Raw genomic sequence first — 25,757 nt, forward strand, 5'->3', positions numbered from 1 at the left:
ATAAAATGAGACATCTTCGTGAATAGATCGACAACCACTAATATAGTATTGTTTTTTGATGATAGAGGTAAATCCACGATGAAATCTAAGGCAATTTCAGCCCAAGGTTTCTTTGGAGTTGGTAAAGGTAAAAGGAGACCATAAGGGGAATGTTTATCCCTCTTGGAAACAGAACAGGTTGCACAAGAGCTTACATAATTTCTGACATCGGCAGAGATGGTTGGCCACCAGTGGGTCCTATTTGCCAATTCCTGCGTTTTGCGCAAACCTGGATGACCAGCTAAAAAGCTGTCATGAATAGATCGGAGAAATGAAGGTCTGAGAGTAGGAGGGACATACAATTTTGTGTCATGAGTATACAGACCTTGAGAGTTCTTTTGTAGAAGTTGTGATGGTTTTGTGGAATCCAAAGTTTGTTCCTTTTTAAGTAAGGGTGTGATATCTGTTGTAAAAGAGATGAAATTGTTTTCTGGAATCACTGAACGAAGGGTTGATGGAGAACTGGGATGGCCTCCAATTCTCGAAAGGGCATCGGCCTTTTGGTTTTTTGTTGCTGGTCTGTAGGTTATCAGAAAGTTGAAGCGTGAAAAAAAAAGATTCCAGCGAACCTGTCTGGCCGAGAGTGTTCTAGTGGATTTTAAATACTGGAGGTTTCTGTGATCCGTATAAATGAGTGTTGGCACTGGAGTGCCTTCAAGAAGGTGTCGCCAATGTTCTAAAGACAGTTTTATAGCTAAAAGTTCTTTATCACCAATAGGGTAATTTTGTTCTGCAGAGTTTAGAGTTCTAGAATAAAAGGCGACAGGATGAAGGGGTTTTTTCAAACTCTCTCTCTGTGAGAGAACAGCTCCAATAGCATGGTTGGAAGCGTCTACCTCCAGTACAAACTGTAAATTAGGATCAGGAAAACGGAGTATGGGAGCTGAAGTGAACATCTGTTTAAGTAAATCAAAAGCTTGTTGTGCTTGTGGGGTCCACTTAAACGATGTATTAGCTTTTGTCAGCGTAGTGAGAGGTAGAGATATCTTAGAGAAGTTTTTGATAAACTTGCGATAAAAATTCGCAAAACCCATAAAAGATTGAACCTGACGTACGCTTTTTGGTATGGGCCAGTTTAAGACTGCTTCAACCTTTTTGTTTTCCATACAGATACCTTTGGGAGAAATCTCATAACCGAGAAAGGATATAGACTGTGTATTGAAAAGGCATTTTTCTGCCTTGGCATATAAGTGGTTACCTCTTAGTCTAGAAAGTACTTGTCTAACATGAGAGATATGTTCTTCAAATGTTTTGGAGTAAATTAAAATATCGTCAAGATATATAACAATGAAAATATCTAAAATATCTCTAAAGATATCATTGATGAGGTGCTGAAAAGTTGCGGGCGCGTTACAGAGCCCAAAAGGCATGACGACATATTCGAACAAACCGTATCGGGTTCGAAATGCCGTCAGCCACTCATCGCCAGCTCTTATACGGATGAGGTTATAGGCACCCCTCAAATCCAGTTTGGTAAAGAATTTTGCGCCCTCTAACCTCTCTATTAACTCAGGAATAAGGGGTAAGGGGTAACGGTTTTTTATAGTAACCTTGTTAAGTTGACGATAATCGATAATGGGTCTAAGAGTACCATCCTTATTTTTCACGAAGAAAATTCCTGCACTAGCTGGAGAGGTAGAGGGGCGAATAAAACCCTTTTTAAGGTTTTCGTCTAGGTAAGTCTTTAAATGTAAGAGTTCTGGATTGGATAGAGGATAGATATGCCCTGTAGGGATTTCAGACCCTGGAATGATCTCTATAGGGCAATCATATTTTCTATGGGGTGGTAAATTTTCAGACTCTGCCTTACTGAAAACATCTGCAAAGTCCTGGTAAACTGCAGGGATCTGAGGATCCTCAGGAAGTGCAGATGTATGAAGAACAGTTGCAGGGAAACAAGTAGACAGACAAAACTTTGAATTGAAATCAAGGGTAAGTGAGTTCCAATCTATTTGGGGGTTATGAGTACAAAGCCAATTTATACCTAAAACAATAGGTGCAATAGGAGAGGGAATGATATCAAAAGTAAAATATTCCCTATGATGGCTGGTGGAGGTGATAAGTAAAGGGAAAGTCTGATATTCGACGGGACCAGTGGGGATAGGAGTACCGTCAATACCTCTTAATAAGACAGGAGACTTCTTTTTGACTACAGGTATTTTATTTTTTTGAGTAAATACACTATCAATATAGGAAGCTGTTGCTCCCGAATCAATGATCGCGGTAGCGTTGACCCGATGGGAGTCCCACTGCAAGAGAAGAGACAAGTGTAAGTATGGATCAGGTAAGAGCTGAGTGGTACAACAAAAAGGTTGAATGATAGTCTTACCCTTGTTCTGTTTCTGCAAGGATGGGCAATCTCTAACAGTGTGACTGTCGCAGGCACAATATAAACATAAGTTGTTAGCCCTACGCCTGATCTTCTCCTCGGAGGAAAGGGGGCCTTTAATGAAACCTATATCCATAGGTTCGGAAGAAGATTTACTCACAGCAGGTATGTTTTGTTTTTTAGGATAGCTATCATGGTAGGAGCGTTCCTGTTGTCTCTCTCTAAGACGCCTGTCGATGGTAATACTGAGAGACATCAATTCTTCTAGGGTTTGGGGTAAGTCAGTGCGAGAGAGCTCATCTTTTATGCCATCTGATAGGCCCAACCTAAACTGATTTCTCAGAGACAGGTTGTTCCACTGTGAGTCTTTGGCCCATTTTTTAAAGTCTGTAATATAGTCTTCGACTATTCTTTTCTTCTGTTTTAAGTTTCTCATAGCGTTTTCTGCGGTGAGCTGTTTGTATGGATCTTCGTATAGGGTACCCATGGCAGTAAAGAAATTTTCTAATGAATTAAGAATCTCATCGTTACTTTCAAAATAGGAGTTAGCCCAGGTGCGTGGCTCACCCCTCAAATAGGAAATAACAGTTAATACTCTAGCTCTATCATTTGGATAGGTATGGGGTTTCAAAGAAAACATGAGCAAACAGGCATTCTTAAAATCCCTATATTGAGAGCGATCACCATTAAATTTCTCTGGAGTACTAACCTGGGGCTCCAGTAAGGGGACCCTTTTATCCACAACATCCCGGATGTAAGTTTTCATAGTATCATTCTCCACTTTGAGGGTATTCAAGGCCTCTGTAAGCAGATCAACCCTCTGAGTGAGGTTCTGAATATGTGTATTCATCCCAGCTGGGTCCATGTTAGTAGGCTTAGTATTATGTCAAGAGTATGTCAAGGGAACTGAAATTTAAAGAGCTTGAATAAGAATGTAACATCAGGTGCTTTAGAACCACAACTGCTAGGATATGACACTATTAAATAGGGTGTATTGTATTAGTGAATAGTATGGGATACACATGGTGATCCTGCGCAACAATGTATTACTCAGTAATCACACAATACAATTTAATATACAGGTGCAGTTTCCCACATATCCCCTATGGCTGCCACATGTGTCAGGGTTGACACTGTGGAAGGAAAAAATAAAGCAGCAGGGGTAGTTGAAAACAATCCTGATATAAGAGTTGTATGCAGTTTAAAGTTTATAATATTCAGACTCTTGCAAGAGAAAACAAAATATGGCTGCCACACACTGAGAAAAACTTATGGAAGTGAGAGGATCAGAACAAATACAAATAATATTGGCACTCATATAAGTTTAGATTTCTTTTTAGGAGAGTAAGGCAAAGATACAATGTTCTGCGGTAGCTCAGAGGATCAAACTAGAGCAGTGCTTACCAAGCAGGAGCGCGAAGCAAAACTCGCCACAAGCTGAGGAAGTGAGCAGAGAATAGGAGCTGCTGCTATCAGCGGTAATGTGAAGCTGGCGGATGACGTCACCGCGTTCCCGTAGAACACTGCTGTGAGCTGACAGGCAAGGAGAGCGGTAGCTGGAACCGGAGTGCGGCAGAGAGATAAAGCAGAGTCCTCTCAACTTTAAATATAGAACACAGGAAAAACGATAAGTTGCCTTAAAATAATACAAGACAACAGAGATAGGAGTTTCAATGTTAAGTTTCTCAGGAGTTCAGAGGTTTGTGAACAGCGTTCACAGGATGGCATAGGTTCACAGAGGATCTAGGAAAGATTACTGCAATACTAAGCAATGAGATATCATGAGGAGGAGCCTTAAATAGGGAAAGGAGTGAGACTGCACTGGGTCTTAAAGGTATATTGGTTATGTGATACCTGACAGATTGTTTCATACAATACCGGGGAGGTATTTTCCATCAAAAGCAAAAGGACTTGTGACTCCAGCTTTGTCATTTATGCACTTACGTGCGAATGTGGGATACAATATATAGGCAGGACCTGTAGGAAGGTCAGGACTCGGTGGAGTGAACATTTAAGGAACATCAAAGTAAAGTCATCTAAACATAGTGTATCCCGCCATATCTGTGAGAAATATATATCTGGAAAATGTCCATTTAAAATTACTCCAATAGAATGTATTCCCAAAAGTAATCTGTATAACAGGTTTAGCAAGCTTAGACAAAGAGAAACCTATTGGATCTTCAAATTCAATAGTTTATTTCCCACTGGCCTCAATGAGGTTATAGACTCTGCTGCATTCCTATAAGTTATTTTTATAGTGTTTCAGTGTTACAGTGTTAGGTCCATCATGGGTTCTTGTAACATTTCTGTAGATTAGTATGTATAATACAGTCTTATCTGCAGATTATTTGATATATCATCATTTTTACAGTTATTGAGATGTTCTTTGTATTCTTTTTCCTATTGATGTAAATAGTAGGAGTTCTTGTACACTGGACTTTCCTAACTCACTTGTTGCTTAGTTACATCCAATTATAACAATAATACATTATATTACTACCCCTAGTATACAAGATTCCATTCACATAGTCGTAATCTTTCACATTACCTAACGTAGTAACATAGTCACTTTATCATCATTATATATCACAAAAGGCATTCACCTATTAGAGATATTCACATCAATATTTCATCACAATATTAGGGTATAGCTTAGACGACGTGGTAGTCCAAAACATCATTATGAGTTTACAATCACCTTCACATTATCTGTAATGGCCAATATACACACTAATGTTTGATTAGCCACAAGTGTCTTAAATACGACCATTCACTTTCACATATTTCTTTAGCTTTTATTACATATTTAGTACAATATATAACACCTCACATAGCACATCCTATACCTTCACTATTATTATAATGGTGTGGATTATCAAATCTCACAAGGAGAAAAGGGAAAGTCACTTTTAATACCCATCACTTGACATATGTACTGACATTTTATATATATGTTAAAAATTTGTGAGAGTTTATAGTTACTATTATTTAAATATATATAGGGTGAGTATAGTATAGATTAGTTACCCATAGCACTTATTATCTGTTATTTATTGTCACCACATTAATATGTGAGAGAATATTTAGTCTCCCAGTATCTATAACTGTATTTTCATATACAATTAATTATTTCCTTGGGGTGCCCCCGCTATCACATTGGGGAGCGTTATATGTTCATTATGCAATTCATGCAAAAACGTTCTAAAAACATAAGTTCCCCCAATGTGCTTCCGTGGGAAATGTTAAATAAATAACTAATAGACAATCATGAGATTGTATTTGTTGATATTTTCGATATGACACACAGAAGCATGATGGTATTTGTAGTTTATTAGAGTAAGATGGCAGCTGCAGTTCATTGCAATATGACACCAACCAATTAGACGGATTAATAAGCACAAGCCCCCTCCAGGAACAAAAGGATAATAAAGTAATAGTCACGCTAACACATTTTCCGGGTAGTTCCGGTATAGAACATAGAGGCATGATGGTACTTGTAGTTATTCAAACAAGCCTCTTACAGAATAACATGAAATTGACAATCACGCAGATACTTTTTCCGGGTAGTTCCGGCACAGAACACAGAGGCATGATGGTACTTGTAGTCATTAGACTAGTAGCACACGAACCAATTAGACGCTCCATGTTATACAAGCCTCCTCAAGATTGTTTGCAATTGGTCAAGGAACGATCACCCACGGAGTTTGTTTACATTTATACATTTGTAACGATCTCATAATCAATACATCATTATTTAGATTTAATTTCACAGCCAACCACATTAGAGCTATAGTTCATGGGTTATTATTTAAGTTAAGCTACTACATAACAAAAATTATAATAAACTTCTAATTAGAGCAACAAGTGGGAGTTTTTGGAAAGGAAAGGTTTGATTGGTTTATGTTAAGGAAGGGGAGGGTTTACTACAAACATATGGTTACTGATCCCTATATAAAGGGGATTCAAACAGTTTTAGAGTATACAAGCCTGATGAAACAGGGTCTTCCCTGAGAAACGCGTCGCTATTATCTCTGCATATACAAGGAGACTTGCCTTATCACACACCCAGTTGTAATTCGTTGCACTGATGGTATTTTTATCTTTGGAAAAATAAAATACTTGAAACTTTTTAACTAATCTGGTGTTCGTGTGGCATTTTCCTTGCCAGTAACCATAAAGCTGTCTAGCCTTCCTCCCCTCTGGACATATTTTCCTTTCTGCTGAAAGTGACCTAGATAAGGGTTGCTGTTGTGAGATCCACGGCAACTATAGGACATCTTGACGGGGATTCCCTGGTACAGCCAGCTGGTTTGCTGTTAAATACCAGCCTGCCCCTATAGGCACAAGGGAGTGCCTTCACGTTTGTGAGTATCCTGTATCTCATCTGGTTTGGATATTGTCAGCTTTGATTGATCTACACATGTGGCGCCTCTGTTTCTGTTTTCCTTGCAGTTAACCATTCTTTGAAATGAGAGTGAGTCTTGATGGGCCAGATGGATGGGCCCGTGGCTGGATTGGTAAAGGGCAGAGAGCTCCAGTCCGACTCAGACGCCAGCAAGGTGGAGGTGGAGTACTGGTTTGGGCTGGTATCATCAAAGATGAGCTTGTGGGGCCTTTTCGGGTTGAGGATGGAGTCAAGCTCAATTCCCAGTCCTACTGCCAGTTTCTGGAAGACACCTTCTTCAAGCAGTGGTACAGGAAGAAGTCTGCATCCTTCAAGAAAAACATGATTTTCATGCAGGACAATGCTCCATCACACGCGTCCAAGTACTCCACAGCGTGGCTGGCAAGAAAGGGTATAAAAGAAGAAAATCTAATGACATGGCCTCCTTGTTCACCTGATCTGAACCCCATTGAGAACCTGTGGTCCATCATCAAATGTGAGATTTACAAGGAGGGAAAACAGTACACCTCTCTGAACAGTGTCTGGGAGGCTGTGGTTGCTGCTGCACGCAATGTTGATGGTGAACAGATCAAAACACTGACAGAATCCATGGATGGCAGGCTTTTGAGTGTCCTTGCAAAGAAAGGTGGCTATATTGGTCACTGATTTGTTTTTGTTTTGTTTTTGAATGTCAGAAATGTATATTTGTGAATGTTGAGATGTTATATTGGTTTCACTGGTAAAAATAAATAATTGAAATGGGTATATATTTGGGTAAATAATTGAAATGTGTATATATTTGTTTTTTGTTAAGTTGCCTAATAATTATGCACAGTAATAGTCACCTGCACACACAGATATCCCCCTAAAATAGCTATAACTAAAAACAAACTAAAAACTACTTCCAAAACTATTCAGCTTTGATATTAATGAGTTTTTTGGGTTCATTGAGAACATGGTTGTTGTTCAATAATAAAATTAATCCTCAAAAATACAACTTGCCTAATAATTCTGCACTCCCTGTATTGCTAGTCACTTAGTATGCAAAACGAAATGGTTACATTTACGCGCTAACAAGAATGCCGGATACAGAAATTCTATTCAACCTAAAATGCTAAATATTACGGGCCAGATTACAAGTGGGGTGTTATTTTACATTCCCGCTTGAGCGCTAACTGCGCTAGAAGTAAGCTTTTTGAGCGCATATTACAAGTTAAAAAGTAAACTGGTTTCGCTTGCGTGCTAACCTGAAGAGCGTAAAAAGACGAACTTAGAATATCACACTCGCGATAACCTATTTCCCCATAGAAGTCAATGGAGCAAAAGTGGAAAAAAACACCTTACTCACACGCAAACACCTTACATATTCTCAAGTGCGCTAACCGCACATGAAAATAGGAATATTTCACATTCCAATGTTCTTCACATAGAAAAATATGTTCTATTCATTCATGAATACATATATATATATATATATATATATATATATATATATATATATATATATACATACACATACAGAGAGAAGCACACTCACAGGAACGAACAACTAGCTCAATACCATTGTTAGTCTAGATTTACCACCTGGGTGCAGCTTCTTTTAGCCCACTAATGCTTTTCGCAGAGTAGAACTTTCCTCTAGTATATCAGTCTGATCCCACCAATTATGGTCAGTCCAGCGCCGAAATACCAGGCAATTCCTCTCTGAACAAGGAACACAGCAACCCTAGACGATCGTATATATATATATCATGTTTTTTGGTACAATATATATATATATATATATATATATATATATATAAAAGTATATATAAGTATAGATATACTGTATATAGATATATAGAAATATATATTTCTAAATACATAGAGCATATTCTGCAGAACATTGAAATGTGATATATTTACAGGAAATTGAACTGCAAAGGGCTCCAATGAACTAATATATATGTGTGTACAAATGTAATTATATGTTTACATATGTCTGTAAATACGTATATACACATATAAATACATAAATACACCTGTACACATATTTAGACATATATATATATACAGTATATATATATATATATATATATATATATATATATAAAACAGAAAAAACAAAGCGCACTCCTAGGGAACCTTTTTCAAATCCTTTTACTGGTGAACGTTTTCGGACATATCACGTACGTCCTCAGACCAAAAAAGATATTACATATTACTTACCCCAACCCTCTTAAATGTGTTAGACAATCAGTGAAACCGGCCGGACCTGCACGCTCTCCCGAGTAGCTCCGCCCCCGGCGGGTGACGTCATCAGTCCGGGCAACGTGAATCCGGTCAGAACAAAAGTGTACACAGTGCACCCTTCAAAACAAAGAAAAAACAAACATGGGCATGAAATAAACAAGTAAATGCATGATGGTTTACAAAATGAACTAAGTATTGGAGGACTATTAATTGCCTGTGTAAGTGTGCCACGAGCGGTTGTCATAGCAACCGTTACTAACAAAACTTGCTGGGCACAGAACACTAAAACAGCCAATAATAGCTCCCCAAAAAGTACTCGCAATATCCTATTATAGTCAAGCTATGTACCAAAACATGAGGGGAAAAGTACATATGCTAAACCAAGAGCATGCTGTTATAACTTATCATTTAGCTCTGCTTATAATCAAAAAAGGGGAACGGTCGGCAGTCACGTGACTCAGTAAGGGCCAATCCAGATAATACCCAGAGCTAAAGATACACCAACGTAGTAGTGGCAACATCACTATACCCTAATCATAAATGTATACTATCTTAAGGCAATATACCTGAGACAGAAGAAGCATCAGTTAGACATAGCATATGTGCATACTCTCGCTAAGAATAAGCGTAAAAGACAAAAAAGCACATCTGATGGGTCATCTAAAATACACTGGATAAATTACATAAATAACATAAATAACAAATTAACATTGCACTAAAAAGAACATAATAGCAAAATATAATGTAACATATGTAGGTGCTATTATTACTTGCATATCCATGCCAGAAAGTTATTATGCAAAAAATCTAAACCATATGCAATTTAAAACTATTCAATTGCTTAATAACAAAAATATTCCTAAAGTAAAAAGTTTTTTTATGGATTGTAACTCTCATTATTATTTATTTATTGATGGAACGGTGGACTCTCCATATGTCAGTTCTATGTATATCCCCCAATCTGCTCTCAATTTATATATATATATAAACAAAGTCCTGAGTAGAACTGCACACCATGTATTTTACAGCATCTGCCAGGGTGCAATGTCAAATTTTATTTTCTTAAATTAGTTCTGTTAGGTTTATTTATAGTTTAAAAACAAATCAAAAGAAGGCGCCCATGATGTAGTATAGTCTTAAAGAGACAAATGTGGTAAGTATGTGTATAAATTTCACTCACATTTCTTGAAGCACTTTCAAGTGCTATAATCGAAGGCCACATATTCAAGAGTAGTCTGGCTAACTCCCCTCCCGTGTCAGGAACCAGATCAGAGGTCTCCTTCTCCTCAGCTGGCTGGTGTAGATGGATCCAAAGGAATGAAGTAATGTTGCAACTTTGCAGGACTTCACTTCAACAATTTTACCATTATTCCTTCTGCAGAAATCTCTTGGACTAGAGAGAGAGAGACTCTCTCTCTAGTCCAGAAGATTTCTGCAGAAGGAATAATGGTATAATCGTTTAAGTGAAGTCCTGCAAAGTTGCAACATTACTCCATTCCTTTACAAGCAAGACATGTCTGCTTGAAGTCAAAAAGTCACTGGGTTAGCAGCTTTCAAGCAGGGCATGATGTAATAATCCTGTAGACATGACTAAACTGGGTTAATAACTTCCAAGCAGGGCATGATATAGCAATCTTGTAGTCAAGAAGTGACTGGGTCAATAGCTTTCAAGCAGGATATGATGTAACACTGTTGTAATCATAAATAGACTTGGTTAACAACTTCCAAGCAGGGCTTGATATGACAACCTTGCAGTCAATAAATTACTGGGTTAGCAGCTTGGAAACAGGATCTGATGTAACAAATTTGTAGTCATAAATAGACTGGTTTAACAACTTTTCAGCAGGGCATGCTATAATAATCTTGTAGTCAAGAATCGACTTGTTCAGCAGCTTGCAAGCAGGACATGATATAAAAGTCTGAAAGTCAAGAAGTGACTGGATCAGCATCTTGCAAGCAGGACATGATGTAACAGTCTGGTAGCCAAGAAGTGACTAGATCAGCATCTTGCAAGCAAGACATGATGTAACAGTCTGGTAGTCCAGAAGTTACTTGATCAGCATCTTGCAAGCTAGACATGATGTAACAGTCTGCTAGTCAAGAAGTGACTGGATCAGCATCTTGCAAGCAGGACATGATGTAACAGTCTGGTAGTCAAAAAGTGACTGGATCTGCATCTTGCAAGCAGGACATGATGTAACAGTCTGGTAGTTAAGAAGTGATTGGATCAGCATCTTGCAAGCAGGACATGATGTAACAGTCTGGTAGTCAAAAAGTGACTGGATCTGCATCATGCAAGCAGGAAATGGTGTAACAGTCTGGTAGCCAAGAAGTGACTGGATCAGCATCATGCAAGCAGGACATGGTGTAACAGTCTGGTAGCCAAGAAGTGACTGGATCAGCATCATGCAAGCAGGACATGGTGTAACAGTCTGGTAGTCAAAAAGTGACTGGATCAGCATCTTGCAAGCAGGGAATGATGTGACCATCTTTTAGTTAGGATTAGACTGGTTTAGAAACTTGCATGCGGTACATAATGGGGCATTTGTATAGTCAGAAATAATCTGGGTCAGCAATTCTCAAGCAGGAGCTGCTTATAAATGGAGAGGCTGACAGACAAATTGCAATGGGTAGTGCTTTGTAATATAGGGTATGTAATGTCACACCTTCCAGTTTGGTGCTTCTGCACCTTTATAACCTTGCAGTCAATAAATTACTGGGTTAGCAGCTTGCAAACAGGATCTGATGTAACAAATTTGTAGTCATAAATAGACTGGTTTAACAACTTTTCAGCAGGGCATGCTATAATAATCTTGTAGTCAAGAATCGACTTGTTCAGCAGCTTGCAAGCAGGACATGATATAAAAGTCTGATAGTCAAGAAGTGACTGGATCAGCATCTTGCAAGCAGGACATGATGTAACAGTCTGGTAGCCAAGAATTGACTAGATCAGCATCTTGCAAGCAAGACATGATGTAACAGTCTGGTAGTCCAGAAGTTACTTGATCAGCATCTTGCAAGCAGGACATGATGTAACAGTCTGCTAGTCAAGAAGTGACTGGATCAGCATCTTGCAAGCAGGACATGATGTAACAGTCTGGTAGTCAAAAAGTGACTGGATCTGCATCTTGCAAGCAGGACATGATGTAACAGTCTGGTAGTTAAGAAGTGATTGGATCAGCATCTTGCAAGAAGGACATGATGTAACAGTCTGGTAGTCAAAAAGTGACTGGATCTGCATCATGCAAGCAGGAAATGGTGTAACAGTCTGGTAGCCAAGAAGTGACTGGATCAGCATCATGCAAGCAGGACATGGTGTAACAGTCTGGTAGTCAAAAAGTGACTGGATCAGCATCTTGCAAGCAGGGAATGATGTGACCATCTTTTAGTTAGGATTAGACTGGTTTAGAAACTTGCATGCGGTACATAATGGGGCATTTGTATAGTCAGAAATAATCTGGGTCAGCAATTCTCAAGCAGGAGCTGCTTATAAATGGAGAGGCTGACAGACAAATTGCAATGGGTAGTGCTTTGTAATATAGGGTATGTAATGTCACACCTTCCAGTTTGGTGCTTCTGCACCTTTATAACTGATGACCTTGTACACATGCATGAGGTAGAGAGATCCAGGAGTGTAAGCAGTGACTAAAACAGTGAATCTGTAAATGTGTTGCTTTCAGACATATGGAATGTTACAGAAAGAGCTTTTAAAAACATGAATCATTTTGCTCTATAAATTACCAGCCAATAACCAATAAGAAGTTGAGATGTTAATCAGATGTCCTATTAGTTGCACCAGTGACCCTGTATCACTTTTATTGGTCACCTACAGTTGACAAAAATTTGAAAACCTTCACCATCAAATTCCCCTGAGATTATGATATCTTTTATATCGTGATCGGACTAGATTAGTGGCGCAAATGTTTTTGTGATCTTTTACAAGCAGGTTAAAGTGTGCTCATATTTCAAATTGAGCGCAATCATATATATAATCATATATATATATATATATATATATATATATATATATATATATATATATATATATAGGTAAAAATATATATTATACCAAAATACCATCAGATGTATATAGAAATATGTATTTTTTAAAATATAGAACATATTCTGCTATGTGCAGAACATTAGAATGTGAAATATTCCTATTTTCATGCCGAGTTAGCGCATATGAGAATATTGTCACGCCCGCACTCCTGATGCGCCGCTCTGTTGCTATGGCTGTTGCCACAGACAGGGCAGTTGCACTGAGCGTGCAGCGATTACGTCATCGCCGCACATCAACTTCCCCTTCATGCTGATTGGATCCTCAGACTCTCCTTGGTGCGAATCGGTGCATTTGTTAGTGCTGCTATTCCTTAGCCTCACTGCCCAAGTATAGGTGTTACTTTGTGTGCTCCTGGGTCCTGTGTACTTGAATTGCTGGATTGCTTAATTGATACTGAACTCTGCCTGTCTGACCACTCTGCTTGCTTAACGCCTGAAATGCTGGTTTGCCTAATTGATACTGAACTCTGCCTGTCTGACCACTCTGCTTGCTTAACCCCTGAATTGCTGGATTGCCTAATTGATACTGAACTCTTCCTGTCTGACCACACTGCTTGCTTAACCCCTGAATTGCTGGATTGCCTACTTGATACTGAACTCCGCCTGTGTGACTACTCTGCTTGCTTAACCCCTGAATTGCTGGATTTCCTTTGTTGCTGACTCCTGCATGTTTCTGGTCATTGTATTGGTTTACCCCTGAACTGCTTTTCTGCTGGATTGCCTTCCTGTTGCCGGACCCTTCCTGTCTTGACCATTCTCTGCCTTCATCGTATTGCTGTGAAGGACTACCCTGCCTACCGTGAGTACTGCTTACCTCATTTCATAAACTCTCTCTGTTCTGGGATATTTCCTATCATTCCATTTGATGCCGGGATAAGAAGACTACTGGCCAAGTTTGGTCTGATAGAGGAATATCCCACGAGCATTACATTATACTTAGGCCATGGACTCAAATGAGACAGCAAGAGCAGCCTCTCTTCAGGGACCGATGCTGGGAACCCATACCATACACTTGCAGAATGTGGATTCTAAACTAGAAGCTATATCCGCTATGCTCTCCTCACTGGTTGCAAAGAAGAACGCTACTCCTGTAGTTACACAGCCCTTCCCTGCTGCTAGTGCTGCACCTTCTTCAACTGCTTCTGGAAATATAGCCCGGATACCATTGCCTGACAAGTATAATGGTACTACCGACTGTAGGGGTTTCTTAACCAGTGCAGGTGGCATTTCAGCAATGATCCTCACACCTTCCAGTCTCATCAGTCAAAGGTCACTTTTATCATTTGTTTATTGAAAGACAAGGCCCTAGCCTGGGTTTCTCCCCTTTTAGAACAGAGCGCTCAACTCCTGAAAAATGCTGATGCCTTCATTTCTGCATTATATTCTGTGTTTGGGACCCCTGGCTGCACTTCTGTTGCAGTGTACTCTCTCTTGGATCTCCGCCAGAGCAATAGAACTGTGGCACAATACACCATCGAGTTTCGCACCTTGGCACTTGAGACCAGTTGGGATGGCAGTGCTCTCAAGGCGGCCTTTAAGAGAGGTTTACATGAGCGCATCAAGAACGAGCTTACTTATCGTGATGTTCCTTCTTCCCTGGATGAATTCATAACACTTTGTATCATTCTAGATTCTCGCTTTCAGGAGAGACAAGCTGAAAGAGGCAGAACTCTAGACTACCCTTTACCCCTTCAGCACCTCCAGCTACCTCTGTAGAGGAACCCATGGATCTCTCCTCCCTCAAACCCACAGAATCTGAAAGACAGAAGTAGATTGAGGCTGTGTTTCTATTGTGGTTCTAACTCACACCAACTTAAGAATTGTGATATTCTGCCGGGAAAAGCCATTGCTTAGAGGATAAAACCGGGGTACCTCTAAGCATGGTCACTACTAAATCCCCTCACTTTTCTTAAATCCTGGTACCAGTTACCCTTACCTTTATTCAGAATTCGGTCCACACTCAAGCCTTTATTGATTTCAGGGGCAGCTTGAAATGTTCTTGATCACTGTTTTATGATTCAGGCAGGTTTACCTCCTCTGCAGAAAAAACAATGTCTTAAGATAACTACTCTGGATGGCACTTCTCTTGGATCCGGTTTCATCCATTTTGAATCAGCACCCCTAACTTTGACTGTGGGAGTTCTTCATACCGAACAGTTGCAGTTCTATGTCATTCATTCTCCGGCACAACCTGTTATCCTTGGTCTCTCTCGGCTTCATATACACAATCCACAGTTCGACTGGCTAAGGTTACTCCACTGCACCACATCACCATTGCCAGTCTACAGACCCCTTCAAGCCTTCCCTCAGTATATGCAGATTTTACTGATGTGTTTGAAAGAAAACAGCTGATTTGTTTCCACCCCACCGTCCTTACAACTGCAAAATTGACCTCTTTCCTTATCCACTCTCCAAAGCTGAAACCAAGGCCATGGAGAAATATATCCAAGAGAACCTAGCTAAAGGTTTTATTCATCCTTCATCTTCTCCTGCCGGGGATGGCTTCTTTTTCGTCAGTAAAAAGGATGGTGGGCCTGTATCGACTACAGAGCCCTTAACAGCATGACTATGAAGAATCACTATCCTATTCCTTTGATCACTGAACTGTACGATTCACTCCAAAATGCTCGCTACTTCATTAAGTTGGACCTACATGGGGCGTACAATCTTATCCGTATCTTCCCAGGGCATGAATGGAAGACTGCGGTCAACATGAGATCAGGGCATTACGAATACCTCGTAATGCCTTTTGAGCTGTGTAATGCCCCTGCTGTCTTCCAAGACTTTGTCAAGATGTCTTCCATGACTTCCTCAATCACACTGTCATCGTCTATCTGGATGACATCCTTATATTCTCCTCCACCCTTGAGGAGCATCATAAACATGTAAAACAGGTACTTCTTCAACAACAATTCCCTGGTAGCCAAGCTGGAGAAATGTGAGTTTGATCAAGTTCAGATCCAGTTCCTTGGTTATGTCATTTCGAAGGAAGGTTTTGCCATTGATCCAACAAAGCTAACCGCAGTTCTGGAATGGCCTTAACTCACCTCATTAAAGGAACTAATTTCTCTTGTCTTAAATAGCTCTTTTGTTCTGCTCCTTTACTCTGCCATCCCGATCCTGACCTGCAGTTCACATTAGAGGTTGATGCCTCCGAGATTGAAGCTGGAGCAGTCTTAATCCGAAGGGATCCTTTAACCTCTAAGTTGCACCCTGTAGCCTTTTTCTCCAAACACTTTACTCCTGCTGAAAAGAATTACAATGTGAGAAATCATGAACTCTTAGCCATTAAGATGGCCTTGACCGAATGGCGTCATTAGCTGGAGGGTACCGCCAACCCCATTCAGATTCTCACTGACCACAAGAATCTGATGTACCTAGAGACTGCTTATTGACTCAATCCTCGACAGAGCTGACTAAACGAAACAGGGACTGCAAACATTTGCCTCCTGTAGCCGTGGATGCATTCTCTTGTCTGAAATAGCTCTTTTGTTCTGCTCCTGTACTCTGCCATCCTGATCCTGACCTGCAGTTCACATTAGAGGTTGATGCCTCCGAGATTGAAGCTGGAGCAGTCTTAACCCAAAGGGATCCTTTAACCTCTAAGTTGCACCCTGTAGCCTTTTTCTCCAAACCCTTTACTCCTGCTGAAAAGAATTACAATGTGGGAAATCATAAACTCTTAGCCATTAAGATGGCCTTGACCAAATGGCATCATTAGCTGGAGGGTACCGCCAACCCCATTCAGATTCTCACTGACCACAAGAATCTGACGTACCTAGAGACTGCTTATCGATTCAATCCTCGACAGGCCAGATGGGCCATATTCTTTTCCTGTTTTAACTTTGTAGATTTGTATCTTCCTGGGATCAAGAATAAAAAGGCTGATGCCCTTTCCCGTCAGTTTCCTCAGTCTAGTGATTCTTCTAAAGCTCCTATTGAACACATCATACCCCCATCCTGTGTAGTTGCTCAACTTAACACCTCTTTACTTCAAAAACTGCAACGTGCCCAGTTAAAAAGCCTCCTGAAGCCCCCGCGGCTCCTGATATCTTCTTTGTACCTCCAAACCTACGCAACCCTGTGCTATTCTGAGCTCATGACAGCAAACTTTAAGGACATCCAGGTTTAACAAGAACCTTTAAGCTTCTTTCCCAACATGTATGGTGGCATACCATGAAGTCTGACTCAGGATTATGTAAAAGCCTGCATAACTTGTGCTGCCAATAAGACACCCAGATCCTTGCCTCATGGCTTACTCCAAACGTTGTCCATCCCCAAACAACACTGGACAAATATAACAATGGGTTTCATTGTGGATCTCACTCCTTCTGACCACCACACATTTATCTGGGTTGTGGTGGATTGATTCTCCAGACTTGCTCATTTTATACCCTTAAACAAGCTACCGTCTGCCCAAGAATTATTGTCTCTTTTTCTGTTACATGTGTTACAACTTCATGGCATTACCATGAATATTGTTTCCGACAGAGGTCCTCAATTCATCTCTACCTTTTGGAAAGCTTTTTGGAAATTGATTGGAACCACTGTTTCATTGTCTTCTGGCTACCATCCCCAGACTAATGGGCTGACAGAGAGAGCGAATTAAGATCTCAAAGCCTATGTCAGAGCTTATGTTGATTCTCTTCATACCAATTGGTCTGTATTGTTACCCCTAGCTGAGCTGGCAATGAACATTCATTGGCACTCTTCCCTACAATGTTCTCCATTTCAAGCCACAGCAGGCTACCAACCTTGTTTCTTTCTTCTTTCCGCTCAGTCTACAGGGGTTCCTGCCGCAGATTGACACATTACTAACCTCACTACTCATTGGCAACGTATTCGCTCTCTGTTACGTTCAGCTGTCTCCAGATACAAGAAGTTTGCTGATCATCATTGAGCTACTGTTCGTGCCTTTTCGTGGGTGAACGTGTCTGGGTCTCTACTTGACACAACCCTGTCATTAATTAGGGCCTAGGTATATCGGCCCTTACAAAGTCCTTAAAAGACTGTCTCCTGTTGCCTACAAAAGTGGCCTTGCCCAGAACCCTGCGCATATACCCAGTTTTCCATGTCTCACTACTCAAGCCCTACATCAAGAACAAATATACTCAGCTCCGACCTCCTCCGCTCTTGATTCATGGTGACCCTGAGTATGAGGTCACTAAGATCCTGGACTCCAGATACAGGTGCAGGCAACTACAATACCTCATGCATTGGAATGATTACTCTGTGGCAGATCGTTCTTGGGTTCCTGCTCGTGATGAGCATGCTCCATCTTTGGTCTCCAGGTTCCATGCTGCTCACCCTTTGAAAGTGGCTTTGGTTCCCAGAGGAATCCCTTGAGTTGTGGGCTATGTCACGCCCGCACTGCCGATGCGCCACTCTGTTGCTATGGCTGTTGCCACAGATGTGGCGATTGCAGTGAGCGTGCGGTGATTACGTCATTGCCGCACATCAACTTCCCCTTCATGATGGTTGGATCCTCAGACTCTCCTTGGTGTGAATCGGCGCCTATGTAAGTACCGCTATTCCTTATCCTCACTGCCCAAGTATAGGTATTACTATACCTAATTGATACTGAACTCTGCCTGTCTGACCACTCTGCTTGCTTTACCCTTGAATTGCTGGATTGCCTAATTGATACTGAACTCTGCCTGTCTGACCACTCTGCTTGCTTAATTTTTTTTTTAATTTCACAGGTAAGCTTTTATTTATTTTAAGATAGGAATATTGTAATTTTAATTTAAATTTAGGGGGTTGTTAGGTTTAGGGGTTAATAGTTTAATTTAGTTTTTTGCTATGTGGGGGGCTGGCAGTTTAGGGGTTAATAGTAGGTTTATTTAGTGGTGGTGATGTGGGACGCCAGAGGCTTAGGGGTTAATAACTTTATTTAGTGGTGGCGATGTCGGGGAACGGCAGAATAGGGGTTAATAGCTTTATTATAGTGTGGGCGATGTTGGGGTGCGGGGGAATAGGGGTTAATAACTTTATTATAGTGGTGGCGATGTCGGGAGCGGCAGATTAGGGATTAATACATTTAAAATAGTGTTTGCGATGCGGGAGGGTGGTGGTTTAGGGGTTAATAGGTAGTTTATGGGTGTTAGTGTACTTTGTAACACTTTAGTTATGAGTTTTGTGAAACATTTTTGTTACGCAAAACTGATAACTACTGGTCTCAGATAGCGTAACGGATTGTGTCGGTATAGGCTGGAACGCTGGAACGATGGAAATCCCACGCAAAAACGTAATTTTTTTGAGTGCGGGATTGACGTTGCGCTACAGGCTAAAATGCTTGCGTTATAGCTATTACAACAAGACTCGTAATGTCTGCGTTACTGCTTTTACACTGAAATGGCAATTTTTTCAGCGTTAAAACCAAAACGCAAAGCTCGTAATCTAGGTGACGGTTAGTGGATAGCTAGAGATCCACAAAAAGAATGCAATAACAGCACTCTATGCCCAGACCAAAAGGCAAGAAATTTTCCGGTGTAAAATTAAAATATAACTTTTATTGTATTGGATTAAAATAAAGCTACAAAAACACACAAAAATAGTTAAAAAACAAAAATGTGAGGCTGTATCCAAGCACAGAATAAATGTGGTGATTTGGTAATGGTATCTGCCATATGATTTAGAGTATCAAAATCACTCCACTTCTAATAATAAATGCCTGAGCCTTGTTCCATGGTAGTTCCACTAATTGCTACACTACGCATTTCAGCTAAATGCCTGTATATAGAGTGCAAATAAATAGCAGGTGATAGCAGGGATAGATAATAGCTAACCATGCAAAATCACTGTGTTGGTAAACTGTATTCGAGTTGTCACATCAAAGATTTAACAGTTACTGTATAAAGGCTTCAGTATTTTAGGGTTGGGACCATATAACATTTAAATAGTAATCATACATTTATTGCAATGTTGTTTGCCTAGTGTTATGCTTATACACATGTATTTACAGCTCATGTGGTGTAAACAGAAAGGTTGGATGATCACTATCTATATGTCCAATGCAGGTGTCCTACCTCCATTCAACCAACTACTAATACTTCCATTTGGCCGTTAACCACACTTCACATCTGATCCTGTATAAACTGCGTTTTATTGGATGACCTTGTCAGGTCCCACAGGAAAGAAAGATTGCTATATAATCAATGTAACAATGTTGCTGTACTGCCCCTATTGAGTATAAAATATCTATCAATTGAAATACAGCTATATTGCCACTGTCCCAGTTATAAAATAACTAGCAAAACTGTGTTGTAGCTACTGACCGCATAGGGTCCCACTGGAGAAAATAATTAGCTCTATTATAAATGCAACTATGGTACCGTTCTCCCCCTGCGTGATGTTCTCGTTGTGGGCTATATAGCGTCAGCTATGCGCTCTAGGAGGCTGATATGAAACAGGTTGTCAATGTGTCACACATCTCCCCACTGCTTCCCTTTTAGATTATGTAGCTTAGATAATAAAGTCTTGTGTTAATAAAGTCTTAGTGATATTAGTACTTTATATAACCACATATGCTGCAAATATGAAGCAATGATCTATCCACTGACACCTCTCATAGGTGTCCCACTCTACAGCGCTAATTGCGCTATTTTATAATTATTGTTCTAGAGGTCGGCTCACAGGATAAGCCTCAACAATGTTAAATTAAAAAAGCATCCTCAGATGCTGCTGACGCATTTCGCCCGTGCTGGCAATTGAAAGGCAGTGAGCTGCTAGCAGTGTACAGATTTAAGTTCCGTTAGAACCGGAAGTACCGCCTTCTATGATTGATGATTGGATCGCTGAGATGTCAATCGTGTGGGACCTAAACTTGTGTTGTAAGGTGGTATATAACTATTGTTTATGTATTCCTAAGTAGGATAGAGAAAACTGTTGTATCATCAGAATAGGAATAATTTTTATTATTTTGGATAATTTTGTTTGTTATTTTTTGTAATGGTAGGCTTTAGTGTAAGGCAGGTTAGGTTTTATTTCACAGGTAAGTTTATTTATTTTAACTAGGTAGTTAGTAAATAGTTAATAACTATTTAGTCTACCTAGTTAAAATAAATACAAACTTACCAGTGAAATAAAAATAAAACCTAAGATAGCTACAATATAACTATTAGTTATATTGTAGCTAGTTTAGGTTTTATTTCACAGGTAAGTATGTATTTAGTTTTAAATAGGTATTATTTAGTTAATAATTGTAACTTTAATTTAGCTCTATTTTAATTATGTTAAGGTTAGGGGGTGTTAGGTTTAGGGTTAGGGTTACGTTAGGGTTAGGTTTAGGGGTTAATAGGTTTATTTAGTGGTAGTGATGTGGGAGGCCAGAGGTTTAGGGGTTAATAACTTTATTTAGTGGTGGCGATGTCGGGGAGCGGTGGAATAGGGGTTAATAACTTTAGTATAGTAGCGTCGATATTGGGAGCGGCAGATTTGGGGTTAATTGCTTTATTTCGGTGGCGGCAATATCGGGAGCGACAGATTAGGGTTAATAACATTATGTATGTGGCGGCGAAGTCGGGGGCAGCAGATTAGCGGTGTTTATACTTGGGGTTATGTTGGGGTGTTAGGTTTAAACGTTATTTTTTTTTCCCCCATAGACATCAATGGGGCTGCGTTTCAGAGCTTTTCTATCCGCGATCGCAGGTGTTAGGCTTTTTTCTGACCCGCTCTCCCCATTGATGTCTATGGGGAAAGCGTGCACGAGCATGTCAAAACAGCGCTTGGATTGTGTGTAGTATGGAGCTCAACGCAACCATATCGAACGCACAAGCCGGCTGTTTGAAAACTTGTAATGGCTGCGCAATAGAGGGTTAAATATCGCAACTTTTGTTGCGTTCGTTAATTTTCCTATAGCGCGCATAACTCGTAATCTAGGGGTTTGTTTGCTACTGCTCCACTTGTAATCTACCCCTATAATTTTTGTAGTTAAAACAATTGTTTGAGAACAGTGATTGCATCACATGATTTAGTATCAGAAAATATATATCCATCACAGGATGTGCATTATTCAATCAGCCATTTTCACAACCAAATTAAAAAATGTGTCCAATTAATTACACCCGCTTTGTCTTTGCCCCCATTTCCCACATGTTGTACAATTATTCAAACATCTTGACTGGATCATTTTTAAATCTAGCAGTTCCTGTGTCATATCCTCCCAAAAGCCTAAGGAATCTGCAGCTGGATTCTGCTTGAGAACACCCAGGCTACATGCCATTGCAAAGCTGAAAATAGAAGTTTAAGAATATTTAAGAACTCTTTAAGATTAATTATGTACAAAGTATTAGTAGACATCTTCTCCTGGTCTGGATGATAAGATATTTATAACTTTTTGACATTCTCTTTCTGCTAATGAAATGATGTGTGTCTCAGAAATGAGGAACACGATTTAAGCAAATCACTTAAAAATGTGTGTTTTGTTGTCTGTTTCCTGTCCATCAATACAGTGTTGCTATTGCTATTCTCATTTTTACATCCTTCTATCCTTTCTTATTGTGTCAGCCAATGCGGCTAAATGGGGCCTTATGGGCATTTTTTTATGATGTATCTGTTCAAATTAAAGGGACATTGAACTGTAAATTATGTTATTTAGGGGTAGATTTATTAAGCAGCGGATGCTGCTAAATTCGCCCGAAGTTTCTGGTACGCCGGAAACTTAAAGGGACAGCCAACACCAGAATTCTTGTTGTTGAAAAAAATAGATAATCCCTTAATTACCCATTCCCCAGTTTTGCATAACCAACACAGTTATATTAATATACTTTATACCTTTGTGATTACCTTGTATCTAAGCCTCTGCAGACTGCTCCTTATCTCAGTTATATTAATATACTTTTTACCTCTGTGGTTACCTTGTATCTATGCCTCTGCAGACTGCCCCTTATCTCAGTTATATTAATATACTTTTTACCTCTGTGGTTACCTTGTATCTATGCCTCTGCAAACTGCCCCCTTATTTCTTTTTTTTTACAGACTTGCATTTTAGCCAATCAGTGCTCACTCCTAGGAGCTTCATGTGCATGAGCTCAATGTTATCTATATGAAACACATGAACTAACACCCTCTAGTGGTGAAAAACTGTCAAAAAGCTTTCAGATTAGAGGTGGCCTTCAAAGTCTAAGAAATTAGCATATAAACCTCCTAGGTTTTGCTTTCAACTAAGAATACCAAAAGAACAAAGCAACATTATTATATACAATCAGACACTTCCTGTTAAACAACTTCACTAAACCTTTCTTCATGCAATAAATTAATGTAGTCTGTTAAAGGGATATAAAACCCAAACATTTTCTTTTGTGATTCAAACAGAGCAAACAATTTTAGAAATATTTCCAATTTACTTCTATTAACAAATTTGCTTTGTTACCATGACATTCTGTGCTGAAAGGATACCTAGGTAGACACCTGGTGCACTACATGACAGAAAATAGCGCTGCCCTCTAGAGGTCTTGCAAATTGATAACATTCTTGCAAAACTGCTGCCATATTGTGCTCCAGAAATGGGCCAGTTCCTAAGCATATGTCCCTGCTTTTCAAAAAAAGATACCAAGAGTACAAAGGACAATTCATATTCGAAGTAAATTAGAAAGTTGATTAAAATTTCATGTTCTATCTGAATCCTTAAAGAAAAAAAATGGGTTTCATGCCCCTTTAAGTGCTGCTGATTCATATACAAGACAGAAACATTTAGCCGCTCTGGGGTAGTGGTAGAACCGTAGAAGTGCACTTTTTTTTACAGCGAATGCCAGAAAGTAAATAATGAATGTATATAACAATGTTACTTTTATTTCCGTTATTGAACATTTTGTGGGGATTCTATTTTTAGTCGTATGTCTCCTCAAACGTTCATGATTCAGACAGAGCCTGGAATTTCAAGACTCAAATTCATTTCACTTCTGTTATCTAATTTACTGTGTTGTCTTGATATCCTTTGTTGAAGAGCATATCTTAGTGGGCTCAGGAGCAGCAATGCACTATTGGGAGCTGGCTGCTGATTGGTGGCTACACACATATGCTGTTTGTCATTGGCTCACCAGTTGTGGTCAGCTAGCTCCCAGTAGTATATGCTCCTCTTGAGCTGGCTTTGAACTATGGAGTTGATCACAACCCTTAGAGAAACTTATCTTAAAGTCTATGGGGAGTTTTTTGCAGATAAATAATTTGATACATTTTTCTAAAATAATGTGATTGACCTCAGTGTATTTAACTTTTTTTGCAAGTGTTAAAGGGACACTAAACCCACTTTCATGATTCAGACAGAGCATTAAATTTTATGCAACTTTCTAATTTACTCCTATTGTCAATTTTTCTTCATTCTCTTGCTATCTTTATTTAAAAAGCAGGATTGTAAAGTTTAGGAGCCAGCCCATTTTAGGTTCAGCACCCTGAATAGTGCTTGCTTATTGGTGGCTACATTTTGCAAACCAATAAGCAAGCATAACCCAGGTTCTGAACCTAAATTGGGCCGGCAACTAAGCTTTGCATTCCTGCTTTTTAAATAAAGATGCCAAGAGAACGAAGAAAATTGATAATAGGAGTAAATTATAAAGCTGCTTAAAATTGCTGATCTATCTGAATCATGAAAGAAAAAATGTGGGTTTAGTGTCCCTTTAAGCACATAGTAATATGCAGTGTTCAATGATACAATACTCGTTAAAGGGACACTGCAACTAAATACATTTCATGCACCTCCTAATCATGGGTGCTGCCATTTTGGAACCTAAATTACAGTGCAGGTATCTGAAGGAGACTTACTGCACGTACCAACAGGTCAGCAGGAGACCAGAATAACCTCAATAACGTGCTTACAAAATGTATTTAGTGTTTAATTCCTCTTTAAATCATCTTTTTTGTCCCTTTAATTATACTAATTTCTATGGACTTATTTTCCAACAAAGGTTGTGGTCCCATCAGTGGTTCGAGTAATGTCTTTAACCCATCCACTTTGTGGTCTGCTGACATCTTGCTCTTGGTTTTATAACCTAATGACCAGGTTGACAAACAATATGGTCCAAAGTTATTATGGAAACTATTAGCAATACCCTCTGAAAAGCTGGATCAAAATGATTTAAATGAAAGGGTTGAATTGTGGTCCCATAGAAAGGCGGAGAAGAATTTATTCCTGACTCCAGAGAGTCTGTAGCTGTTGGTTATCGAACGCCAGGGCCTCAGCTGAACCTTCAAATATCCGGCACAGAGCAAAAGCTGACTGGAAATAAATACGTACATCAAGCGTTAATAATGTGCTTGCGCTAACGGCGTATATTTCTCTGTAACACTCATGTCCTTTTATTATAATAATGATAGGTGAAACCTTCTGTACTGTACAGCAGAAATATTTTAAGGTTTTTTTTTTCAGAAAAAGATGGAAAAAACACTAACACCCCACTCTTGTGTAAACACCACCAGATATTCTCATTAGCGCTAACCTGACATGACAATAGGAATATTTCATATTTCGATGTTCCTTAACATGTTTGTTTGTAATATGCGCATACCTGAACATATACTGTAAATGATTGCATACTGTAATATGCCCAACATGAAAATTTAATATTGCATAAATAATAAATCGGGGGCACACTTTAAACATTAAAAATTGTGCATCAAAAACAAATCACGCTGCGCTGCTTTCTGCACATAGCATCTTACATTTTCCCATGCATGTGTTTTTCTATTAGGGTATTAGGGTATTTTGCATATTTT

The 25,757-nt window shown here is 39.5% G+C and overlaps 1 long non-coding RNA gene across 1 annotated transcript; it reads right to left on the minus strand.

Moving 5' to 3' along the window:
* Positions 1-2,178: 2,178 nt before the first annotated feature.
* LOC128636085 (uncharacterized) lies at positions 2,179-2,528 on the minus strand. Its single transcript, XR_008398658.1, has 2 exons — positions 2,369-2,528; positions 2,179-2,288 (listed from the first exon to the last, which is right to left on the minus strand). It is a non-coding gene; the product is annotated as an uncharacterized LOC128636085 (long non-coding RNA).
* Between the last annotated feature and the right edge of the window lie 23,229 nt (positions 2,529-25,757).

This window comes from Bombina bombina, chromosome 1 (genome assembly GCF_027579735.1).
Source record: "Bombina bombina isolate aBomBom1 chromosome 1, aBomBom1.pri, whole genome shotgun sequence".
In the NCBI taxonomy this organism is placed as follows: Eukaryota; Metazoa; Chordata; class Amphibia; order Anura; family Bombinatoridae; genus Bombina; species Bombina bombina.